This window comes from Episyrphus balteatus, chromosome 2 (assembly GCF_945859705.1).
Source record: "Episyrphus balteatus chromosome 2, idEpiBalt1.1, whole genome shotgun sequence".
NCBI lineage: Eukaryota > Metazoa > Arthropoda > Insecta > Diptera > Syrphidae > Episyrphus > Episyrphus balteatus.
The window spans coordinates 116,354,870-116,379,110 of NC_079135.1; the positions used below are offsets into that span (position 1 = coordinate 116,354,870).

A 24,241-nucleotide genomic window follows, 5' to 3' on the forward strand; every position below is an offset into this window, starting at 1 on the left:
TAATCTTCAAAAATTGAAAATAAAAGAAATGAATTTATTTCCTAATTGGAATTTAAGAAATTTTATTTTTAAAGACTGGGAAACCTTGGTAGTCCTGGACAAAAACCCAGTATCTTTTCGAAACCAATAAAAGTACAAAAATAACTTAATGAAACGACGAATGAAATTCAAAATGTAGATATGCAAACAAATAAAAGAAAACCAAAAGCAAAAGTAAAATTACAATTTCTTTGTGCCAAAAAAACACAAAGGAAAACCACTTTGGGAAAGATCCCGAAAGACAACTGTAAGTTACAACGGTCGCGAGTCCCGCAAAATATCGGGATAAAACAAAACGGAACGAAGGCCTAATCGGTCAACAAATTATTCCCACTTTAGGGCCACTCAAAAGACGAAATTTAACCAACTAATATTTTCACAAATAAAACCAAATACTTAGCTTCAAAAAAAAACTTGAATCCTTTGTCCTGGTATAAGTCTATGTCCCAAACAATTTTTCCTCCCTCGAATGGTATCTTCGGACCTCCTCCGAATAAAAATTTTCCTCCAAAATTTTTCACGAAAATACTTGTCCCCAACTGGACTTATATTTTCCCAAACTCAAACTCTATATCTTTAAATTAATTAGCCAAAAAAATCGAAAATAGTTTTTCGCTTAAACTTTTCACCACTAACTCGCTTAAAAGTCTTCCAAGAAGTGAAGTCATAATGGCGGGCCAAAACGAACATGCCGCCACGACCATATGGTCATCCTCTTCCGATCTTTGTGCAAGGAGGTTTTCTGTCTCGGTCTAACAACAGTACCCTGCCTATTGGCTAGCGGCCTGCTCCGATGTCGAAAAACCATCGCATGCGATCTCATGCGTTGGTGATATTCTCACCAACAGTGGCTCAGTGGACGCATTCAGCCCGCTTCCGCCAATTCCATTTAAAAAGAATTAAACGAAAAACTATTTAAAAATCACGCAAAGTCCCCAGCCCAAACCGGCCCAGAACTAATAAATTGGAGGAAAATATTTCTTCTAGACGGAGTCACGACCATTTACTTTTTCAAATTAAACCGCGAGAAAGGATTCAAACGCGAAAATTAAATAAACTAAAACCGTAGACCTTCGCGCAGACAATTAGGGGAAGGGAAACACATCGCAAAGTGGTTTTACTTTTTGTGCAAGGCACTTATGTTGGGCACTCGGCCATGCTAAATTTATGTTGGTGAATTATAATTCACATTTACGTTGGGCATGGGTAAATACTTCATGCCTTTATATCCTGGGTGAGTCATCTCTCACAAACATATCACATGTATCTTTCTTCAAGTAATTTTATGGACCGCCCGTCCAAATAGATATAATATAATTCTCAAAAAGTATGGACCGCCCGTCCAATACTGACTTTATAGTCTGTGTGAACCATCAATCACACGTCACACTATATGTTGTAATGTAAACCTGTTTTGTTTGTTTTTCCAAGATACTCAAAGAACAAGCTTCTGGCTGATGGACCAGGTCTCTAATAATCTCTTCGAGCATTTTGGAGCAGCAAAAGAATGGGATTCAAGAAAATGATTAAAAGGGAATGGAATGGGGAGGTAAAACTTGTTGTGGTAAAATTTACCGCAACAAAGCGAAAGGTTTTTTTTCAAAGCAAAGTGATAACGTGGCATCAAACTTAATTACAAATAAAATGCACGACTGGGTATCACGTACTTGCTCTTGCAGTTGAAAGCACTTTTATTTTAGTTTAATTGTAGTTTTTAAGAGCTGGCTCCATATAAATTAAAAACAAATTTTTTGGTGTTGGGGAAGAGATTATTATAATTATTTTTTTGTTGTTTAGACCAGTGCCGATGCCTTCAAAAAAATTAAAAAGTACAAAAAATCATAGTAGGATGAAACCCATTGGAAAAGGAGGGGAATATGATAAGAATGAAATTAAAAATAAATTACGGGCGAGACGAGTTCGGGAAGTGGGTGGGTTGAGTTTTTAATGGTAAAAAATGGTATATCTCGATTTCCGGCAAAACTACAAATCCCATAGAAAAAAGTTGTATGGCAAAGTTGTAGGTAAAAAAAGGATCTACAACTTTTGTATCAACAATTTTTTCACATAACCTCAAAATTTATGTGAAAAATTCAAAAAACCGAGTTTTTGGTTTTTTATTTTTATCTTTTTCAAAAACAAAAATTTTTCGACGAAATTTGGTGAAAACTTACCTTATTATGTCCCAAATACACTGTAATTTATTTGATTTAAAATATTAATTTGTTCACCTTATTTTGACTTAATACCAAAAAAACACCCTAATTTTCAATCGAAAATTCACGTGTCAAAATATCAGCTTTTTTCAAAAAGTCGGTGAGCATTTCGTTCGTTAAAATGCCTATTTTCTGATGGTGTAAGAAAAATTTTACATTAGTATACTATAGAACATTTTCTAGTAAAATTCAAAAAATGAAAAAGCTTGAATTCAAAAAAAAAAAAAATTGTATCATTGCTTACAATTTTGGCCTTTTTATTCCAATTTACACTTTAATTACTCAAAAAACCTAAGATTTCATGTAATATTGATTAATCTTACGTTTTTTGAGTAATTAAAGTGTAAATTGGAATAAAAAGGCCAAAATTGTAAGCAATGATACAATTTTTTTTTTTGAATTCAAGCTTTTTCATTTTTTGAATTTTACTAGAAAATGTTCTATAGTATACTAATGTAAAATTTTTTTTACACCATCAGAAAATAGGCATTTTAACGAACGAAATGCTCACCGACTTTTTGAAAAAAGCTGATATTTTGACACGTGAATTTTCGATTGAAAATTAGGGTGTTTTTTGGTATTAAGTCAAAATAAGGTGAACAAATTAATATTTTAAATCAAATAAATTACAGTGTATTTGGGACATAATAAGGTAAGTTTTCACCAAATTTCGTCGAAAAATTTTTGTTTTTGAAAAAGATAAAAATAAAAAACCAAAAACTCGGTTTTTTGAATTTTTCACATAAATTTTGAGGTTATGTGAAAAAATTGTTGATACAAAAGTTGTAGATCTTTTTATTACCTACAACTTTGCTATACAACTTTTTTCTATAGGATTTGTAGTTTTGCCGGAAATCGAGATATACCATTTTTTACCATTAAAAACTCAACCCACCCACTTCCCGAACTCGGCTCGCCCGTAATTTATTTTTCCTTTAATTTTCATCATATTCACCTCCTTTTCCAATGGGTTTCATTCTACTATGATTTTTTTTGGTTTCAAAAATTATCGACCCTGGTCTAGTTGGACTTTTTTGAGAAAAAAACTAAAAATGGCGTTTTATTGCGATTGCTTTGAATGTAATGTTTTAAAAGTTTATTCAAAATCGTTAGAGCCGTTTTCGAGTAATTTGCTATAGCTTGAAAAATTTGTATGGGCGGTACACTTTCTTAGCTAGATATAAAAAAAAACATTCTATACAAATCATCTGTACCTCTATGGAAATTTGTACAAATGGACGCACAGATGCACAGACGGAATTGCGAGACCCGTTTTTTTTCGGATTTCTCCATCATATCGTAATGTTGGTTTTGATAAAAACCTCAAGTACCAATATATCTCGACTGAAAAGGTAAAGTATCTTATGTCAATTTTGATGATTTTTCAGGAGAGCAAAAAAACACTTCAAAGCTGCCTCCCAAAAAATTTTTCAAGTGTAGATTTAATTGTATAAAATGTTTAGATGTCAAATTTTATGATCTTTTTTATGATAATTTAGCTTTTCTATAAATTGTATTTTATATTCATTTCCAAAATCTTAAGTTGACATAAGATGATTTGCCTTTTCACACTCTTTCGGAATTTTTTAAAATATTTTATCTTATATCAACTTAAGGATGACTTCTGTTTCTACTTACGCGCGCGAAAATATCTTAAGTCAACATAAGATAATTTAAGATTTCACAATAATAAAAAAAAGTCTTAGCCCAATATAATCTTAAGTCTACTTAAGATTTTGAATATGTGTCTTTTTAACATAAGATGAAATTGTTTTTGTGCATAAAAAAACAAAGGGGTGAGATAGAAAGTTGCCGATAAGACAGAACTGTAAGCCTTTAGAATGGCACTGAGGTTCAACAAAAAAACGCGAAACATCTTAAGTCGACTTAAGATACTTTACCTTTTCAGTCGAGATTTACTTGCCCTTATAGAGAAAGTATAAATAATAAAATTTCATTTTTTTTTTTCAAAAATCAATTACTTGAAAACTAGTGAACGAATTTTATCGAAATTTTGTTTTTATGTGTTGAATAATATTTAATTTAAATGGCATACCACTTTTTTGAAAATTTTTAATTAAAAATTATTTTATAACGACTCGAATAATTTTTAATTTTTTTTTTTCTAAAAATTCCCTTTTATGCAAGAATTTAAGTGGCTTACTTTAAGAGATCATTAAAAACGGTGTCTAATTAAATATAAAATAGAAAAATTATAAAATTTTTCCTAAGTTTAGCATAAGGGTTTACTTGACTTTACCATAAAGAGCAGTCGAGCATTTTATTTTTTTCTTAAAGAGTTGATTCAAGTAGGTAGAGTGTTTGAAATCATTAGTATATTTGTTTCAAATGGTATTAAATACAATTATCTTACTATTTGTACGTTCCATTTAATTTTGTACTCTTTTATTATTTTCACCCCGAAAATCTAGGTTAACTTTACGAGAAACCCATTGTGAAAAATGATGTTGCCTTAAATTAACATATGAGTTATGATAGGTCCTCTTCTAACTTGTTGGTTTATCTTTGTTCTGGGGCAAACAACTTGATTAAATCTTAAGATACAATCACACTGGCACGAGTGTCAGTTATTAATTTATTTCTCTCTCTTGATTAATGTTGAACTATTTTATTTTATTTGTTTAAGTTTTAATTTTAAGATACCAACAATATCCACGAGGCTTTGTATAAATTAGTTCTTCTCACTCATGGTGTATATTGAAATGTTACGGTGATGCTTTCTTTTTTTTAAACCTTTAATGAAATAAAAAAAATAAAAATCCCTTCCAATATATTTTTGGTTTAATCCAAAAATTGATGGTGGGGACCATCAACACACAATAAACAACTCAATTAGTTAAATCTCTTTTTTCGAACCCTCTTCATATACAAGCATCAAATGAGATGAAAATTTACATCTCGATCCAAGTCAAGCCAAAGACGATATTAGTTTGGAATTAATGAATTCTATTAAAAAAGTAGGCGGGCATGGTGTCTTCATTCAAATATACACAGACACACGCTAATAGAAAGCTCTCTTGGCTGATACGATTGGCCACCTCTGGGGCGGAGCAACTTAAAACTAATATCTGTCACGGGCGCAGATTACAATATTTATTATTTGTTTACAATAACAAATTTTCTATGTTTTCGGATGCTTGTCCAATTTAATAATTCTTTTGTATTATATTTTCGAAAATTCATAATTTAGTAGAAGATAGCGGTGAATTCTTTCAAATTTAATGAGTAAGATTTTTTTTTTGTTTTTTTGGGGCGAAGCGTGCGTTCAACTTTTGAGACTTAAAGATTTACGGCGAAGAAGTTGTGGATTAAAACAAAATGGTGGTGATAATTTAAAAATCTTATTTTTATTTTATCGTTGTTGTGAAATAGGCAAGGTTATAAATCTTGGCATTGTTTTGAGTTAAATTATGTATTTTTTTCAAATCCTTTAGATTTAGGCAAGAAAACTGGAAGCTATTTTGTTGCCAGAACAAATTAATTAAATTCAAAGTGTAGTGTAGCGTTTTCTTAGAACACATTTTTCCATTTAATAATTAATCAATTTTTTTGAAAATAACACGGTGTAACACTCAAAATATACGCAGGCGGAGACCTATCACGTTTTGTAGAGCTAGTCGCACTGATTACGAAACGGTATTTAAAAAGTCCCTAAAACCCCCAAAATCTGGCGTAAGGGGCCAAAAACGGCTTTTTTTTTTACCTTCACCCATTGAAAAAAATCTAGCTTCTTCAAATTTGTATCCATTTTCGATTTTCTTACAGTTTCTAAATATACCTTTTCAACAATGTATAAAACATGTAACTCAGTTAAACCACCTAGAATTTATTAGCTGTCAAAGTTCAAAAATTCAATTTTTTTCGTCATTTATCCAACTTTGACATCAAATTAAAGTATATATTTTCACAACAGCTTGCTGTTTTAAAAACATATTCTAAAATAATATTTATTTCCAAATCAAACGAGGTTTTTTTAATGAAAATCAATTAAAATTGGCTTAGAAAAAAAAAATTTTCGACAGAAATTCCAACTTATAGGTATAGAGCAAAAATGTTGTTTCGGCACGTAGTAGGATAACTTAGGCGCCAGGATTTGATAAGGGGTTTTTGTAGAGGAGCTCAATACAAACATTTTTTTGTTTGGGAGGGGGGAGCGGCAGTTTTATAAAAAAAAATTATCAAAATAAAAAAAAATTATTAAAAAACAACGGCAACACTTACAGTAATAAATGATACCATTTCCGAAAGGCAAAATTGTACATTTAATTCTTATTTTTAAATCAATATATTATAACAAATAGTTTTTGAAATAATCGATTTCAAAGTTAAAAATAGGCGAAAAAGAATTTTTAAAAACTCATTTTATACTATTTTTGTCAAGACTGTGAATTTTAATAAAAAAAAATTACTCACACTGAAAACTGCCTCAATTGATTCCTTATCGAACAGTGTTTCTATGTCTTCTAGTTTTTGAGAAAATTGAAAAATAAAAACAAAAAATATTTTGAAAAAAGAAAAATCTGATAAAATAATTATTATAATCCGTCAAATTTTTTAAGCGAATGAAAAAATTTATAAAAAGAAAAATTAATTTTTTCAAACTTTTCTACCAAACACCGTTTCCTTGACCACATACAAAAATTTGCGTATTATTGAAGGATGCTATTTTCATAATTGTTTGATAAGTTTATAAATCTTAAAAATGAAAAGGATTAATATGCTAACGTAAATATTTTTTTAATTTAAAAACTAGAGAGGTTAATTAAAATTTCCTTTCTCTTCCTTTCACTGGTATATAATGAAAACAAATAATTTTTCCTATAGAAAAAATTAAAAAAAAAAAAACGAATAACTTGATTGAATTAAAATAAACGATTGCATGTGTGCAATTAAAATAAAAGAAAAATTTTAAAAAACACTTCAATGCCCATTAAAAACGGTTAGTTTTTTTGTGTAATCAGCACTTTATCAAATGCTACTCGTTTAAGTAGTCAGTCAGAGCTACCTGTCTTCATGCGTGATGACTTGCCAACTTGATTCAAATGTCGTCATCAATCAATTTTACCATAAACTCTATCAACTATTAGCGTCTGTGTCCATGTCTAATATACGATAAATGCGCGCGACATAAAGGACAACTACCACTTTCCTTACAACTTTTATATGGCTTAAATAATTAATAACTAATAGGTATAGACTTAGACTCATTGGTGGCCAATAAATAAATCATTTAAGGTGTATCTTACATAAACTGACACCAAAGAACAAATCATTGGCAATTTTCTTAATCGGGAATTTTTAATGATCTGTGGTCTCTTCCATTATATACATGCGGCAGGACAATGACCCTGTTCAATTCTAAATAAACGGAAATCAAACGCAACTACTGACATTTTCCATTTCTTTGGATGCGTCAAGTCTTTGCCCGTAGTCGCTTCGCGTAGCGTCTTTATGTCGCGTCACTTCGCATTGATTCGCATTTCCCTTACGAGCAGTTTCCCTGTCAACCTACGGTTAATCTATATAAACTTATACAACTCGCTGGCAGCCCACATTCAGATGTGCGGTATAAAAGTCGAAACCATCTCGCAGCCTAATCAGGGAAACTGCTCTCAAACCAAAAACATGTGTTTCTTTCCGTCTGTATTCTAGAGCAACCTTCTGGTTGGCCCTCATTCGGCCTGACATCGTTCCATTGACAGTGATTACGTTTTAATTCCACAATTTCTTCTCTTCGATGCATCCGTCGATCGATATACCAAGTTGCTGCCTGGAACAGTGGACATACGGACATGGATGGCGCGTCTTAATTTGGTTTGGTTATGCGAGGACTTGTACGTTGCGGCAACAATGGGTTAACCAGCATCTTCAGCAAAATGTTACCATTTAGTCAATAAAATAATCATCGAAAGGTATTTTGCTACAATTACTGAAAACAACAACAAAAACAACGGCGAGAGAACCCCATGAGGACTCGTTCTATATATTCTGCCCACAGTAGTTCTCTGATGTTCGATAAAGGCATTGCCAGATGGAAGTTTTCATGAAATTAAATCGTACAAATTTTGTGGATCAAAGTATTGAAACTTCGTCGTAAGTATATTGGTCACCTTGATAAGGGCTTTAACTTGAAGTTGTAAAAGTTCGAACTTTGCCCATTTCTGAGTTGTGTTCAAATTTAATTTTACCCTGATCCTTTCACTAATCTTTGGCAGTTCATTATAATTCAACTATTTTCGGTCAAAAATAAGTCATTTTTGTATAAGAAAATATCAACCTGGCAATGCTGTTTTGTAGCTTTTCGGTATATTCTAGCTATGAACCTGAGACATCTTATTTCTATTTTTTTTTTAAATAAGTCATCAAGAAAAAAATAAAAGAGTAAAATTAAAGAACATTTTTTGTATCAACAAATATCATCCTGGCAATGCTGTTTTTTAATCTTTTCAGTATATTCTAGGTATAAACCTAAGACATCTTATTTCTGTCAAAAATAAGTCATCAAGAAAAAAATAAAACAGTAATAAAAAAATAAAATTAAGGAACAAATTTTTCATCAAAAAATATCAATCTGGCAATGCTGCATTTTTATCTTGTCAGTATTATATTCTAGCTATAAACCTACATATCTGTTGTTTTATCCTCGTGGATGACATAACAAACACCATTTTATGGTCCCGATGGCATTGTTGGCTTTTAATCGTGTGTCCGAAGGAAGCAAAAACTTGTCGTAAGCCAGTTCCAAAGCTATTGTGCGCGGTTACAAGATAATGGTAGACGATGAGTTAAAAAAAAAAACATTTAAAGCATTATAGGGGACAAGATGGAAACATTGCAATCGAACCTGGGATTCAATTAAATTGGCGATAGTTAAAGTCAGAGAAGGGGGTAAAAAGAGGGTATACAAATCTAAAAGGGGATGACACGAAATTCCAGTTTAAGATAAATTAAAGATACAAATCAATTTGTGCAAATGTAGGCAGATATTATTCCAGGAGAGGTAGTCAATTTTAGTTAGTATTCTCTAGGATTGCAAATTTTGAGCCATTAGATGAGGAATACAATTAGAGGAACTGGGGTTTAAGAAAAAAAATTGAAAAGATATGAGTTGTCTGTTGTAACTAATGACAAACAACTACTATAACGATATTCCTTTCTTGAAATAGTGGGCAGATATGAGAAATTATAGATTAAACCATATTTAATCGGTTTGTTAATTAATACAAGTTTTCACAAACTTGAATTGTATAGGTACCTGCAAAAATGGAGTGCGAAACTCAAACATTGGTCTTTTAACGATCCATAATTATGTCAAAAGTGTAAATAAATTGAAATTTCTGAAAATTAAATTACAGCAACACGAAATTTTCTAAGAACTTGTGTCCAAACGGTTAACAAGCCTGGTATTATTTTAAGTCGAGCTGGGCAGGTTTATTTTGATGATTGGAATTTGTAAATGGGATCATCTTTGAATACGTACACAAATATTTTATTTATTTCGTTAAGTCTAGATTAAAAAGTGGTTGTCTGTAAAGTCGGTTTACGGACGATAATTTTACGTGATAACGTCATAAGAAATTGAGATTGATTAATAGTAAAGCACTTAAGCTAAAGATTAAAACCTTTCATATTTATACGAGTTTTTTAAATTTTGTAGAAAAACGGAATAACTCTGAATTCAATAACAATTTACAGGAAAAAGCTTAAATTAATACCTATTTTTCTTTTCTCATTATATAAATTTTTTATATGAAAAGCTTGCAAAAAAATTAAACCATCAAAAAGCTTAGTATTTTTTCTAAAGAATAAAATCATACTTTAATTTTTACATTGCGAAATATAAATATAATTTATTGAAAACAATAATTTTTTATGAAAAAGTGAAAAAAATCACTTCCATCACCCAAAAATCCATTTTTGTATTTGAAAACCTAAAGTAAATCTTATATCATCTGAAAGCCTATTGTTTCAGTTCAAAACAATCACATTAATCATGTCTGTACGACATCTACAAAAAGAGCTAGAATTTTTTGAAAACAATCATTAAAAGTAAGAAAATCAATCTTTTTTTCTTCCAACAACAACCTTTAATAAATTTTATATCACCTAAAAGCTTACCTATTATTTCAGCTTAAATATGATATTTTAATCTGTACGATGCCTACAAAAACAAGTACCTAGGTACCTACGAATTTTTTTAAGCCAACCATGTCGAAATTTCAAATTGGGATTACGGTACGGTACAAGGTTTATCGAACAAAAGAACATTTTTGGATTTGAAAATTATTCAGGCAACAAATATGTATTTTACTTAATTTGCCGACAGAAAAGGAAAAATAGTTTAAAGGGGATACGATTTACGTAAGGTTTGATTAATGAGCTCGTTGTCACAGATGAAATTTCCAGTGTGTCAATGTAATCTAATGTACCGATAGGCTAAAAGGTCGGAGATTTTAACGTTTATGTTGAGAGCAACTGAAGCCTAAAATATCAATATTGTTTTTTTTAATAAAGGACATCAATCATGGTTCAACAATTGCTACTCGTTCTCAACATAAAATAGCCGAAAAGTTATATAAAATTAAATTTAGCAAGCTTGCTTCTTTTCTTCAGAGGTCAATTGGTTTCATTATTTACGAAAAAAAACCTAATTTTCTGTACCAATTCAAGTGAAAAAAAATGTTACACATACGCCATAGTGACCAAATTATGAATAGTTAATTAAATGAAGACAAATTGTGTCTTCATTTGTTTCTGTGGGCAAATCGTAATAAAAATGAAGATAAATCGTTTGAATAATGAATAGTCTTGTAACCAAATCATGCAGCGAGTAATTAAATGCGTTTCTTGTAAATGGGACATTCAAGGAGCATATTAATGTAGGCTTCAGATCAGTTGAAGTTTCTATTAATTCGTTTAGAAGCTACAAATCATGATACGTTTTTATATGTCTGAAGGAAAGAAGAAAAAAACTACTAAGTTTTCTATTCAACACAAAACTTGTTATCTTGCAAATTATAGCTTTTTTCATATAAAAATTACTAAAAAATTATGATTTATAGATTTTTAAATAAAGTGTCTTGCATCTTTTGAATTAATTACCTTAGCCTTAGGTTAGTCTAATTAAACAACAATAAAGATGGTAAAAAACATAGTAAGAAATAAAATCTATTTATAAATCTTGTTTTTTTCTAAACTCATAAAAACTACACAATTAATTTATTAATGCTTCTATGCAAACAATAGAAATGAAATTTCATAAAATCTCATTTTCGAAACAATGGTGGTTGTCACCGGGTCGATCGGTGTGATGGGTCATTAAACTTTGTTAAATTTTGTTTTCCCCAAAATCAATTTGAGCCTCTGGAGAAGTTTTTTTAATATCTTTTTGATAGCTCCTAGCTCTTGCATGCGCAATTTTGTGATAAACAAAGCATCTGATACGCCATTTAATCAATTGATACCATAATTAAAATAATCCCTCAAAGAATTTGCATAGGCATTTTTGCTAATTTATGGATTTTTATTCCAGTGTGATATCGATTTTCTATTGTTAAGGGTCAGATATTTTTTGATGACCTTGGTTTGCTATTGTATTCTGAGATCTATTGTTGTGATATTCTATAGATTAACGGAGACGATAGATTGGATATATTAACAAGATTCTGATTGGCCACCTGCCCCACCTGTGATGAACGGGATTTTCTTATTCTTAATGGCGATCATCGTTTAGTTAAATTTGGTTATGAGAAGGGTAGATTAACATAAACCTTAACCATATTAAATTGGCAGGTTTTTGGATTTCTTTGTTTTTCAAATTAAGTTAAAGCGTTAAAGGAGTATAAAACTTAGGATTAAGCAATTATTTTGAATATATGTAAAGTAACAGCATGAATAATTAAAAAAAAGAAGAAATGTGACTTCTAAGCTATGCAAAGCTAGAGCTTAATGTTTTAAAAATAAAAAAAATGTTTAAAGGTTTAAATTAGCAGCAGAGCAAGTGATTTAAAGAATACGTCAGAAATGTCATGAACCTGATTCTAATGGAAAAGTTTAAATATAAAAACATAAACTGTAGTATTGACGGTTTTCTTGTGGCAAAAAAAAAACCGTACACTCAATTTTTACTGGCGATATATCTACATAAGAGTGGTTCTTATCCAGGATATGCAGTAGCATAGCCCTAATTTTCTAAGATTTCTATTTGATTCTCTTCCTCTACTGGTTTTAAAATAATACTTTCATGTCAAACCTTTTTATTATTTTATTTTTATAGGCAATTCTATTCCATACTATTCCATGCGGATTGTACCGGGAGACTAAGCAGTTGAAATAAAAATAAATAAATTTATAGAACTAATTGATTTCACTCCATAAAGTCCCTGTCAAACCCATGCAAAGACCACCCAGTCGAGATAAGATTTAGGAATGACATTAAGATGATGGAGAATGCCATTAGTGTGGGTCCCGCGCAATTCTGTCTCAACCTAGAGCCCAAACCAAAACGATTTACTTCAAACTCAATAATTAAGGGCTTAGGGTGATTCCCTAGAAGGAAGTTGAATGTTTTTTAGGGTAAAAATTAACGGTACTTGCCCTATGACCAAAATGATTTTTTTTTAACGGCTCTAACGATTTCGTTAGAAAATAAAATGCATGACTGGATCGCACGTACATGCTCTTACAGTTCAAAATACATAAATATAAGTAAACCTTTGACAATTCATCGCTTTTGTTAGATATTAGAAAAAGAAAGAAAAAAATATAATTGTAGGTATGTAGGTATTAGAGCTGTAGCAAATCGTATGTATTCGTTACTAAAATGCGGGTATTAACTTCAGTAACGAGTAACGAATCGTTACTTTCTAAACAGTATCGTTACTCGTATGTTTCGTTACTGGGTACTGAAGTAACGAAACATACGAAACGTACGAGATACGAAACATACGAGTAACGACGCGATTCCAGTTTCAATACTTAATCCTCAATTGTCGCATTTCGAATTTCGTGTCGGTATCGTAACCATAGGCAGAATGCTAACTGCAGATAATTATCTGGAGTTTACTTTTGTCTCTATTAAAACAGTAGTGCCAAGGTTCAAATTCATTGTGTTATCGATAATTTATACAGAAATATCCAAAGATACGTTTTTGTATTTTCTCTATTTGGCCGAAATATGTATATCCAGGACGCAACCAATCTGTTTATGGCCTTGGTGTTAATATTATTGATATTTAGCTTAAGAATGTACAAAAGTTTTTTGGTTTTTCAAAAAATTATTTTATTTTCGGTGCAAAATTTTCAACACAAAAAAAAGCAGAGAAAACGAGCTTTAAAAATCACTCTCAATAGAAAAAATAAATGAAAAATTGTTCGACATGGTTGATTGGTTGTATTGAAGTGTTAATATTTCGAGATCTGCGCGTTTCACTTTTGAAATAAAGGTCTCTAAAGAATTGTGATAAGATTACTGAAAGAATATAAACAAAAAATTACCAAAGTTTTGTCTAAAAATTTTTAAAAAAATCAAAAAAGTTTCCACGTTTGATTAAAAAAAAAAACGAAAAAAATTCAATAAAGCTACCTTTAAACTCTTATTACGTGAGAATGCCGCAACTAATTTTAATGTTTTTGACCTTAAAATGTAGCTTAGATTATAGTAATTGTTTTTGGTTTTTTTCAAAAAAAAAAAAAATTTTACACCCTCATACCAATGTACGAAACATACTAAAAATACCAAACATACGAAACGTATCACATACATGAAATATACGAAATGTACGAAACACACGAAGCATGCGAAAGTAACGAAAGTAACGAAGCATGCGAAACACACGAAACATGCGAAAAATGCCAAACGTACGAAAGTAACGAGTAACGATATTATTGATGCGGGTACTAGTATCAAAAGTAACGTATACATGCGAGTACTCATTTTGTCGTTACTTTTACAGCTCTAGTAGGTATCAATTTTTTTTTTATTTTGCTAAAATTTTAATACCAAAATCATTTAGAATAATAAGAAATATCTTTATGTTAAGTTTAAAAAATCGATTCGGATATCGACGAAATATAAGTAAATAATCAAAATGTCAGTTTTCGCAAAAAATGGGAACGCCACAGATTAACTTTAAATAAAAAAATATTTCACCACTTTTTAATAAGAAATATCACATTTTTAATGTGAGAAAATACAAAATGTACTAAACATAGGAACATAAGGGAAACAATATCATTGATGTGGGTACTAGTGTCAGAAGATATGTATAGTAGGGCGTTCGTTATTTTTGAATCAAGTTCCTAAGTGGAAAAACTATTTCTAAATAATAATAAAAATAATCGTTAAATTTTTTTAGATTTTTATTTTGACACTAGATGGCGCCCCATGAGGGTTAAAGTTTTTTATCATTTAAAATAGGTATGTGTTCACTTATAAGGCCATTTTTTTTAGATATAGCCTTCAATCAAAATTTGTTGATTAGGTTCTTGTCTACATTAAACAACGTTTTTAAAAAGGTACAAACCATTTTTCCAGGACCAGGGGTTTAGTCAGGGCATGCATGTTTTTTGTTGGGTTGTATTTTATTTTTCATGTTATTTTATATTCTTGTTTTAATAAAACATGCTTGCTTTAATAAACCTAAACAACCATGCATGCCCTGACTATTTGTTTCAGAGCATTTGTACCTAATTTTTTTTATGTATACCTAATTCAAAACATTAATCATTACAAATTAAAATAACCCTATAGGCCATACAACTTAACTTTATCAATAGTTCTAATTCTATAACCATCCTTCATCATTTATTTAATATTTATCGATTTATCTGCCAAAACAAGAAGAACCACCAACAATCTGCGTATCAAATGAGTTATATACCCTAAGGACAAATTTAATTTATCTTAATAAATTGATAAATAACATAAAAATAAAATCAATAAATATTTAATCCATTAATTCAGACCAAACATCTTTATTGCTAAAAAAAAATAAATGTGTTTGCCATCATAATTTCTTAACGGTCATAGTGATTCAAAAAAAAAGTATATATTCAAACTCGAATAAAAATTAAAAAAAAAACTTAACAAAAATAAACCATTAATTTCTAATCAGCAAGCTTAACATAATAATAATTAAATAATTAAAAAGAAGGTGATTTAAATGTTTTGAATATACAAAAAATTTGGTAGCTTATTGTTCTCACTTTGAAATGATTTTTGATATATTTTTGGTTGAATATTTATGACATGAGGTTGAAGTATCTAATTAAGTTCAGGTGTTATTAATGTAAGGGTCGTTGGACATAGACAAAAAGAATCTTTGGAATATATTAAAGGTCAAGTTGAAAGGGCATTTAACAATCTAAAAAAAGGAATACAAGTTAAGGTATTAATCTTTAAATAGTCTGAAAATCTTTATGTAATTCTGTTTTTTTTTTTTTTTATAGAAAGATTGTAAAAAGTCGAGAAAATACAAACATTAAATCTAGATGAAAAGAATTTAAGTGGGAAAGTAACTTAGTATTTGCATATAAAAATCTCTTATAAATTCAGTTTCCTTATAAAACGATAACCAATCAATTTTTGCACCGACAAACGCCACCATTAACCTCATTTTTCTGCTTTGACCATACTTCCTAATAACAAACATTAATTTTATTCCATATGGGTTCATGTAACAGCCAAGAGCACAGAGTAAGCTCATTTATCTTCTCACATTTGTTGGCTTTGATTTTTGCCTACCCAGAAGGGCGGTACAAGAGTTGCCAAATGAAGTTTTTCAAAAGCAATGTATTCATTGAAATTCGTAGTTTTGTTAAAAACTTAGAACTACTGACCTTCAGTGTTTTTAGGACCCTAAAAAGCAATTTGAATTATTTTTAATCTCAAAGACAAAGCCTTTAGTCTTTTTGTTTTTAGATTTGAGAAATCCTTTTATGTAAAATCTTATTTCTAGAAAATGAATTTTAATAAATCATTGTGGTAACTCTGTCCAGCGACTGTCTTTAGTTTGTTTTATTCCAATCATTAGAATAAGAAAAACACAAGTAAGTAATCAAAATCAGAGAGAGAGGAAGAATAACACAATAATTATAATTATTGTCTATCTATGAAAAAAAAAAATAGAAAAAAATATATGAGAACTTATTTTACTAAGGCTATTTTATTTGTTCTCACGGAAGCTAAACAACTTTCATTGGTGTTCTTGTGGTGATTGGTGAATGGTCATTAATTTGTCGCTATTACAATTATTCTTTTTTGTTAGATTTTTTTTTTTTTTTGCAAAATAATGGATTTGCATTTGTATAAATAATTACAACAATTATATTGCAATAAGTTCTCCCAATGACCTAATAACACGAGGTGACAGTGAGTCATTTTGGTTTGGAAGAATAAAAAATGTATAGGAGAGTACCCAAGTAACAATTTAGCTTTCATAAGGGTCAATGCAAGCTATATTTTGGCTATCATAACAAGAAGGACAGGTCTTATGCAAATCATTTTGGCGCATTTTACCGAAATTGCATAGGACTTTCCTTCACAGGTAATCCACAAGCTAATAGCTTGTGACAAACAGCTTAAAATGGCATTACGGAGGTCTTCCTGCCGACGGTTTATCTAATGCACAAACCATATTACTTGAGTAGGATGTTATAATAAGGCCTTATAGAAGTTGTTGTAGGTGTTGTAGAAAATGTTGAATTTATGCATAAAAAAGAGAATTAATTGAATTTTATTTCATTTTTTTTTGCATTTTCTGCATTTTATTTTATTTATTTTAATTTTTTCCTATTTTGTTTCTTTTCCTTTCTTAGAAATTCCACTGCTTTTTCTTTTGCTCTGAATGATGAAAATACTATTTTAACTGAAAAAGAACACATTTTTTTATTTTCATAACATGGCATATCATATCTGCATATCTGGCATTGCATATCTGCAGGATAAAAACTTTGCATACTTACAAGAACCTCTTGGAACAGGTCTTATAGAGGCCTTCTGTCTTCTGTTATAAAGGTCTTCTTTAACTGATATTTACAAGGCTTCTTCTTAACATTCTAGATAGCCTTAAGGAGACCTCCTTTCTTTCCAAAATGGATGACTTGAGTAAGTAAGCCTTAAACTAAACGTATACAAACTATAGCTTGTCGAATCGAACAAAATGGACCTTATGCAAGTAAAATTGTTACTTGGGTAGTACAGGACTCTTTGAGTTTTAAGATAGCTTGATAAATGGATACTTTAACATTTAACAGAAATTGAAGATTTTTTGTTGCATTAATTTTAAGCCCACATGTTGTACATGCGATTGAAGTAGGAAATTCACAGGCAGGAGGGGCAATTTTCTAAAATATGACGTATAATACAAAACAAAAAATATTAAAAAACAACGGCAACACTTACGAATGATACCTTTTTTCAGTATTTGATAAGAAATTGATTGAGGCAGTTTATTTCATTGATTAATTTCATATTTAAATTAACGGTTATGGTAAAAAAGTATATAATGTGTTTTTTTTTAACTTTTTTCCCCAAATTTTGATTTGATTATTTGAAGAAAAATTAATTGAAATAATTTGATTTAAAAACTAAAATAAGTGTACAATTCTGGCTTTTGAAAAAGGTATCATTCTTAACTGTAAATGTTTCCGTTGTTGTTTAATATTTTTTTTTGCATTTTACGTTATATTTTAGAAAATTGCCCCTCCTGCCTAAACGGGGGGAGAAAGCCCCCCCCTCCCATAGTAAAATAATGATTGTATTGAAATCCTCTACAAAATACCGTTATCAATTCTTGTAGCCTAAGTTATCGTACTCTCCCCGCAATTAGTTTAATTTTATAAAATATAGATCCACACTAACGTTATTATTCTTCAATTCAAAACTGGTCGGCAAAAGTTATAACCGGCTTAACAATACCATAATATTTTTTTTTGTCTTCAAAAATAAATTGTACAATATTATTGCAATTGAAAACCATGTCTTTTTCCAAAAACAAGCTTATTAAATACTAAACATTATAATTTAATTGAAGTTACTACAAGAAAAGTCATAAAATGAATCGATTTACATTCATGAAAACTACAAACTTAACCCACACACATATTTACCTTTCTTGTATAAAAATAAAATTTTGTATCCTATAGCGGATTTCCATATTTTAAAGAAAAAATAAAATAATTTATTATCCTTCTGTCATGCAAATACTTTTTTTTATAATTTTTTGTTAATAACCATGTTTCCATCATCATCAGGTCTTCAGCACCTCATATCAGCGCAATTATTTAGTTGATTTTTTATTGATACAACAATATTCATTTGTGAGTGAATTGACCATAATTCCATCCAATAATCATCAAGATTTGATTAGTCGTTGCAGTAGTCGGTAACTTAGTGTGCGCAGATGTCAGTATTCATCCGTCCTTTTTTTTGCTTGTATAATACTTGTATAGATAGATCTATAAGCGAGAGAAGAAGCTCTAGGCTGTGTTGTGCTATAAAATCCCAAAACAAATGACTGTCGACGCATTAGAACGGTCCGGCATCGGTTGTGCTGCCACTGTGCAGATATTTGCCATCATTCATGCGGCTTATAGCTCCTTGATCTGCATCGGTTGCTGCAGCTATAGGACCATAGCCGAAAGGTATAGAATTTATGGCACAATATTTATAATAATTACATTGGGCTACAATGCAATATACTCCTATACTATTGCACCGTGCACCGCACATCACTGCGCTGCATCGCATAGCACCGGACTGCTGGTTCTCTGGTTGTTTATTAATTTTCACAATTTACCAACTTTATGGTGGCATCTAATCACTTGACCGTGACGATCAAAATGGCATACACATTGCGGTCGTTCTTTGGCGTTTTCATCATCAGTGGCGGATTTGAGAAGGTTTGCTAAGGAGGGCAACCGTTTTTGTTACAACTTTAAGAATTTAACCAAAATTGCAGAAAGTATTCTTTAGTATATTGTTGTGTGCGCAAGATGCAGAAAAAAAAGTTTGGTTGAAGTTTAAGTTTTCGGCGCTAACTTTCAGAATATAAAGATTTCAAAAGGTATGATCCACTTGAACCACTTCAACACGGTAGCAAATATTTAGGCCAAATGTACACAGAGAAGAAAGCCCACCTTAAAACAAGCGGTTTCTGCATTAAATTAAGCGGATTCTTGCATGGTTTTTTTCCAAGCTGACTTTCTTAAAACTGAAGCAGATAAATCTTCAAAATTTATTGAATGTGATAATTTAACAAATTCCGCTTAATTTAAGAGGAAAATAATCTTATTTTTATGTGGAAACATTTTATTTAAAACAAAAACACTGGTAGCCACTAGGGATGGAGAAAAGATCACCTCAAATTAAGCAGTTTTTTGCCAAGATTATTTTCGTCTTAAATTAAGCGGAAACCGACTTAATTTGGGATGGAAATCTTTTTATCACAAAAATAGATTAGATTTAGTGGATTTCCGCTTTATTTAAGACGGAAGTTATCTTGGCAAAACAATTCAAATTAAGCGGTTTTCTGCGTGATTTTTTACAAAGATGACTTTCGTCTTAAATTAAGCGGAAATCGACTTAATTTAGGATGGAAATCATCTTATAATAAAGATTTTCATCGGTTTTTTAAGATGAAAATTCATGTTAAAATTAAATCAAGTTCACCTTAAATTTAACAGAATTTAAGCAGATTCCACTAATTTCAAGCGGAAATCCAATTTTTGTTAAGGTGGTGGAATTTGAAATGGACATAATATTATTTTAAGGTGCCATTTTCTACTCCGTTTAGAAAGTGTTCTAACCTTTTCCTTGAATAAAATGAAAAACCTGCAATCCAACCCTGTTTCAAGGTTTGGTCCAGGTGGATAGCGTGATGCAAGGCAAAGCAAATTGAGGATGTATCTCATTGAATAACTTCAAAACTGGGCGGTAAAATGTCCTAGTCTGATGACGACAACGATGAGGATGATGATGATGATGACCATGATTATTATTATTATACTGAGCATAAAATAGCCATTCGGCAATGGTCGGTCATCATTTGACCAGCAGCAGCATTCTTTTTCTTAACTTATTGATAAATCCTATCTCGGGGATGTACGATTTATGGGTCTTTGGGAGGTTGCGCGCTAGCTTTTGAAGTTCAAGTCACGACAAGGTGAACTGAGTTATGTTTCGATCCGGTCATCGTGCATTTGCCACACACAAACACCATTTCCCACTAATACACCGATTCCGATTAATATGCATTAGAAATAAGCTACTGCAGATTCTTTCAACAACAGTTTTGTTATGTTTTGAAAGATGCTTGATGGTTCTTCATCATCATCATCATCAACAGCAGCCAGTAACAATATTCTATTCAATGATTCAAGATTAAAGTGAATATACACAATTGGCCATCAAAGTTAGTTTATACGAGTAGTATGCATATCTTTTGCGATGGGAACAACTTGTATAAGACTCACAAAAGACAGATCTAACATATATCTACATGGGCGCATGTGGCAGCATTGCAAATAAGGCAGACACTGCCCGAAGCTGGCACGCCATCATCATCATCATTGAAACGAACCGAAAGCGGTGGACAAATTTGAAATTGCCTTAACAGGTGTTCGCCTCAGGCGACATGAAGCGGCACATAAATCAATGTGATTGTTGTGATAATAAAGTGGAATGAATTTATCTGTTAGTGTTGTGTGCACTTGCAATTCGGATGTATCTTTTGATGAGAAATTGCGATGCTAGAAAATCTATATTGCAAAAAATAAGAAGTGCGCTATTAGGTGATCTTTGTGGGTATCGGACTGTTTAGCAAGTTTTGGCTCAGATGGGGGTTGTCTTTGGTGGAAATTTTGAGATTTATGATATTTGAGATTTATGATATCGAAGAAACACTTGTTATTCGAGATCAGATTCTACTGAGGAAATTATTAACAGTACATACTATCGTTGCATTTGCTTTTGCATTTGCATTTGCATTTGCATTTGAATTTGAATTTGCATTTGCAATTTGCAATTTGCATTTGCATTTGCAATTTGCATTTGCATTTGCATTTGCATTTGCATTTGCATTTGCATTTGCATTTGCATTTGCATTTGCATTTGCATTTGCATTTGCATTTGCATTTGCATTTGCATTTGCATTTGCATTTGCATTTGCATTTGCATTTGCATTTGCATTTGCATTTGCATTTAGATTGGCAATTGCATTTGCATTTGCATTTGCATTTGCATTTGCATTTGCATTTGCATTTGCATTTGCATTTGCATTTGCATTTGCATTTGCATTAGCATTTGCATTTGCATTTGCATTTGCATTTGCATTTGCATCGGCTTCTTTCTTTTTCTACCATTTTGAAAAACGAGTTATCGTCTCGCACAAAATTTTGACACTGTTGACAGTACATTCGCCATCTGCTAAAAAGTTTCGCAAAATATTTTAGAATGTCTTATACGCCAATTATAGCGCAATAAAATAAGTTTTCAGTACAGATGAAGCTTATATTTGATAAATCTATAAGCTGCAATATCATTTTGATGAAAAGTTGAAAAACCAAGATTTATTTGTGAACATGTTTATGTTTTTTAATGAAATTAATAAATTACCTTTTGTTATCTGTAATCGTATAACCCCTTTGGTGTTATACATATTAAATAATTAAGTTTTAATTATTTAAAATTCACAAGTCATTAATTCTCCCACAGCAATATACCTACCTATTATTTAATGCACACGTGCAAGCAGCGTTGTTATATCAGCACTTTTTTGGGTAATTCATTTCAACCAAATTTAATCTTTGTTCACAAAACCATTCAATACTTTAAAAAATTAAATTTTAGGCACACCCCTGGCGCTGTTTCTGAAGCACTTTTCAAAACTTTGCATTTGCATGGTGCATTAACAAGAAAAAAATCATATATTTTGTATAACATCACTGCTTTTTTTCATATTAATCGAGCGTGGAAAACCTTAAGGGCATAATTGATTGATTGATTTATTTCTTCATTAACTAGCCCTCCATTACACACGGAGACATATTTTGTATTCAGATTGTTTTGATATCTTTCAGACTACTGTAAAGAACGGATATTCCATATTAAATTAGCTTGTCATTTAAGTGAAGTTCAAGTTCTTTGCACAGCACAGGTGACATTCCAGTTTTTACAAAATCAACCTGATACCATCAACTATTTCCCTGCGGCGCAGTGTAACGATTTGCATATCATAATATGAAAATCAAAGAGGATTTGAAGTTTAAGTTTTTTTTGTAATATAAATATTTAGTAATAGAAATAGTGAAAAAAGTAAAGGGTTATTGTGTCCCACGTGTAAGTAAATGAATGCAATTAGGAGACGGTAGGTGCTTTGAATTCATATTCATCTAAGTTGACATGTTTGGTATTTACATATCATAGAAAAAACTGATCTGTCAGTTGTCATTTATGAAACAAATAACACTCTGCCGACCGAGTTAACGTACTTACTATTTGATGGTATTGTGGGTTGTAAAGCAAGCAGATGGTGACGTTGATATGACATTTTATGTGACACTTATCATTGAACTAAATCTGACACATATTGATTGTATAATTACAGCAGTTGTTACTGAGTGAAATCCATTTTAAATTTGGAATATACCTAATCAATTGTTCTTAAATTAGATTTTGGCGTAACTACTTTTAGGTTATCACACTAACTAAGAAAATGGGCTTAGAGTACGAAAACTTTTAATTTATTTTGTGTTAGTTTCGCATATTCAGATAATACGTTGTTAGATAAAATGGTCCAAGACAATACTAAAACCATTTAGAAGATATAACAAATCCCTGGTGGTAAATTTTCAACAACAAAAAGGTACGCATACGCCACAGTGACCCACTATGATATTATTCTTCTTTCTTATAGTCTAAGAGCAACGAGGATGACATACCCTTGCCATTATACCAGTTGTATATTCCTAAAGGTAGTGTCTTAAGAAACAGTTTATTCATGGGTTGCCTAGCGACATTCTGTCAAGGCATAGGGTTGCCACACTTTAAAGATCATTTTTTAATTTTTTCGCGTACGTGACTCTGTTTATATGACAAGTCTTAGTGGTGTAAAATAATATCATGCAAGAGAAAATTTGAATATGCAGAATTTTAAGAAATTTGAAATAATAGGGTAAATAGAAGTGAATTTAGAAAATAGATCAAAAACCTATTTTATTAACTAAAAGTGATAGGAAAAAGATTGTTATTGCTACAGAGTATCTACAAATAATGTGGATACTCTGTTTTACTTACTGGAAAGGGAAACTATATTTTTAGTTTTTTTTTCAAAATGTTCTACTGAAATCAGTGTTTATTAATCAATACCTAGGGGATGTAGCTCAGTGGTAGAGCGTTCGCTTTGCATGTGAAAGGCCCCGGGTTCGATCCCCGGCATCTCCAAATTTGTTTTTTTTTTTTTGTTTTAATTTGTGTGTTGTTACATAAAAATGTCGGACCTAAAATATGAAATATTCAATATCTCAAGGTAAATTTTTGTTATCGACAAACAAATATTGATATCATTTTAAAGAAATAGTAACGGAGTTATGAATACCAGAGCTATGCGAAAATCCGAAGTTATGATAGACCGATGTTATGAAAAACCATGAGAAATGTCTCATGAGACATGACCCGTCTCATGGGACATGTCTCAAGAGGCATGTCTCACGTGAAATGTCTCACGTGAAATATCTCATGAGAAATGTCTCATGAGACATGTCTCACGCGAAATGTCTCACGTGAAATGTCTTATGAGACATGTCTCACGTGAAATGTCTCACGAAATGTCTCATGAGACATATCTCACGGGATATGTCCAACGCCTATATCTCGGGATTTTTAAAAAGGGGAAAACATTTTTTTTTATACCCAAAGGTAACGGGGACTCTAACCTACATTTGGGTACATATCCCATCACTGTAGG

At 31.0% G+C, this 24,241-nt stretch overlaps 1 non-coding gene across 1 annotated transcript; it reads left to right on the forward strand.

Annotated features, from left to right (window-relative positions):
* The first annotated feature begins 23,646 nt into the window (after window positions 1-23,646).
* On the forward strand, window positions 23,647-23,718 carry Trnaa-ugc (transfer RNA alanine (anticodon UGC)). The gene has a single exon. It is a non-coding gene; the product is annotated as a tRNA-Ala (tRNA).
* The last annotated feature ends 523 nt before the right edge of the window (window positions 23,719-24,241 follow it).